We start from the raw sequence: 3361 nt of genomic DNA on the forward strand, positions 1-3361 counted from the left end.
CCCCCACTTCCGTGGGGCCAAATCTCCTGCTCTTTGAGAGGCTCGTCGGCAATGCGGTTTTTTGGGTGGATCCGATATCTTCTATTAGACCTACTTCAGCAATTGGAAAAACGTTTTCTCAGCAAGCTTCCGGGTTGAAAAACCCCTCCCGGATGGAGTCTTTGGGTGGGTATTTATTAAACGGGGGGGGAGGAAATGTTCTTTGCAAATTTTCTTGCACGCACAGCCTAGCAGCCTCTCTCGCTCCTGACGCTCTTTATTCTGTTTTCCTGTTACTTCTGCAGTGTGCGTGTGCGGGGCGCGGGCAGGTCACACGTGTCCCCAGCAAGCTGAGCGAGGGCATCACACGTGTGGACGCCCACACTGCACCCCCCACCCCAGCCCTGCGGTGGGCGGAGCTTACCCTCTGCTCCGCCCAGGCGAGGCGCATGCGCACAGCCCCTCATCCGGGTCCCTCCCCTCCCCTCCCCTGGCGACGCGGTGCGCGGAGCCGCGCGCATCCCCTCCCCTCCTCCCCCGGGAGAGCTGGCGGGGGAGGGGCGGCGGCGGCGGCTCCCTCAGCAGCTGTCATCGCTGCCGGCTCCGGGACGGGACGGGCCTGCGCCGCGGCCGGGCACGGTGAGTGCTGCCGGGGATGGGGTGCGGCGTGTGTCTGCCGGCGGCCCCCACCGGCATGTCCCCCTGCCCGGGCCCGTGTCCCTAACCCGCCGCCTCGCCCCGTCCCGCGACCCGGCCTCGGGCAGGGGCTTGTGCGCGTCCTCCCGGCCTCCGCGACCCGCGGCGGCTGCATGGGTGCTTCCCTGAGGATTTACCCCTTCGCCCTGCGCGCATCCCATCGCTTACACCAGCCCTTCCCTGAGGACTCGCCCCTGCGCGCATCGCTTCGAGTGCGAATTACTCGTTTCCTGGGGATTTACCCCTTTCCCCTGCGCGCATCCCATACAGTACAAAGTAGTCATTTCTTGAGGACTTGCTCCCTTTTCCCCTGCACGCATCCCATTGCTTACAAATCAGTTGTTACTTGAAGACTTACCCCTTTACTCCTGCACACCATCCCATGAATTGCAAATTAGCCGTTTCTTGAGCATTTACCCCTGCGCACATCTCATGCATTACACTAGTCCTTTCGTGAGGACTATCCCCTGCACACATCCCGTTGATTACAAATTAGTCGTTTCCCAAGGATTTACCCCTTCCCATCAATTACAAAGTAGTCATTTCTTGAGAGTTTATCCCTGCACGCACCCCATTGATTACACTAGCGCATCCCTTTGATCAGTAATTGGTCATTTCGCAGGGGCAGCCGTCTGCCTGCCCTGTTGTGCATCCACCCCTTCTTGACTCCCCATATCTTGTTAGCTAAATGTGGGTGTTGGCATATTGCAAGGCACATAAACACCTTTCGCTTTACTCGGGTGAGTCCGCTCATTGAAATCCAGGGTTGTTCGTAAACAGATGCGGTGAGCTAAACACTAATGATTTTGGGGAAATTTTGGATGATTCCACTATCCCTGGAAGATGTTAATAGACCTGTTTAACTGTATGCCGGTGAGTTGGTAGTGTTGTTCCTCACAGTTGGCTCCCAGTACTCAAAGTCAGCCTAGACCAGTGTTTCTCAGCTGGTGGGACACGAAGATCGTGTAGGTGGGACTTCAACTCATTGCCTGATTGAAAAAATCAAAGTTGTTTGCACTTCAGGTAGATGAATCAACAGATATCTCGAAAGGTGCAAGAGCAGGGTTTTGTTTTTATCATGGTGGGACCAGGGTTTTTTGACAAAGTGGGCTGGTGGGATGTAAGGTGCCAAAGGTTGAGAACTGCTGGCCTAGACAACGTAACAATAAAAACACCGGTGGCCTCCTGTCGATTCTAGCCCTGGTGCAAGAGCAAAAGTATGAGGATCTCTCCAAATCCTCATTGCTGACAGTGTGATGCAGCACCTCATAATGATCTGAAGCCTGGGGGAAAAAAGCAACATTTTTTTGGTGTTTCCAAGGTGTTTAAGTGTTAAACAGAATACTATATTTCAGCAGAGTAAAGAAATTAGTAAGAGGTTGGAGCGTTGAAGTGACTAAGGCGGATGCTTTGCAGGATCCACGTCGTTATGCTGTCTCAGAGCACATCGGGCCGCTTAAGGATCTAAACGTGACTGAGAAGGATAGAGACAGTGAGCACACGCTCAAGCAACATGTTAGCAAAGAAAGTAATTGCCTGGTTATGTGTCACGCACAAAATGGATTTGTTTGTTTCTGCATTTCTAGACTAATTGTTTCATTTGGATGTTAAAGCCCATTGAAGCATAATAACTGCTGTTTGATGTTGATCTAGATGACGACTGCAGAAACCCTCATGTAGATAAAGATTGTGATTTGTTTCAAATTGTGATGCGAGATGGAGTGCGGGAGAAAGCTCTGCTGAGCCCGGTCCAGGGCTCAGACCACTAGACCCTGCTCCTCTTTCCTGTTTTTATTAATATCTTTAAAAGACCTTGCAAAATACCTCTGTTGTAAGCTTAAAATGTAACTTTCCCTGGATATCATGTGTAGTGATAATTCTTAAGTAAAATGTATGCATCATTTTTATTTGTTTGTCCCATTCTAAATTTAGTGGAGCACTCCACAGGTTTGAAATTTTCTGGTAGTAAAATGTAATGGTTACTGCAAAGCCAGAATAGTGATCAAGTACTGATATTTTTTTTTATTATTATTTATTTATTTTATACTTTTTTTGGAAATTTTTCAGAAACAGGCACCCTCTGAAAACTAAACGCCGGAATTGTAGCTCCGTTCTGATGTTAGAATTGAGAGTACATTGTGCTTTTCCACAAAAAAGTAGTGACAGATGCATCTGTGAGCTACTTGACCACAGCCTTTCAGATTTATTTTACATTTGCGAGGAGTGTTTGTTTCAATGTAAGTTATGCAGTGCTGTAAGTGTTGCTGTTAGGAGTTTACTTCTTGGTTCATCTAACCACAAAGAAAAGATTTATTAAAGCTCATCTTTGGCTAGGATTGGCACAAGACTAGGTGCTAAATCTTGGTTCAGCTTGCAGAAGCTGAAGGGAAAGTCACACATGCCTCCACTGCTTACTCATGCTGCCTTTTTTATACCATAAAGGAACAAAAACATATCTCGGGTAACCATTTTTCATCACTAGTTGAGAGAAAAAGTTAGGCGTCATGGCAATAAGATGACTAACTGCTACCATCCTTCATCCCTCCCCTCCCCCATTGTATTTCTTCCATAGCATTTTGCAGAGCCAAGCTGTCATTTCACAAATCAGGTAAAGTTTTATAGTAACTGGTGGCTGTTATTGCTCCAGTCTGTTTGCAATATGTTGAAGTTGTTTTGTATTTGAAGC

At 48.5% G+C, this 3361-nt stretch overlaps 1 protein-coding gene across 1 annotated transcript in view; it reads left to right on the forward strand.

The window, feature by feature from the left end:
• The first annotated feature begins 505 nt into the window (after window positions 1–505).
• Window positions 506–3361, forward strand: part of RCAN3 (RCAN family member 3) — a 31113-nt gene continuing 28257 nt past the window's right edge. Inside the window, exon 1 of the mRNA XM_019512418.1 lies at window positions 506–618. The gene's annotated coding sequence lies outside the window, so the exon portion shown is untranslated. The remainder of the gene's footprint in view (window positions 619–3361) is intronic.

Source organism: Gavialis gangeticus, unplaced genomic scaffold (assembly GCF_001723915.1).
Source record: "Gavialis gangeticus isolate Ggan-Ray unplaced genomic scaffold, GavGan_comp1, whole genome shotgun sequence".
In the NCBI taxonomy this organism is placed as follows: domain Eukaryota; kingdom Metazoa; phylum Chordata; order Crocodylia; family Gavialidae; genus Gavialis; species Gavialis gangeticus.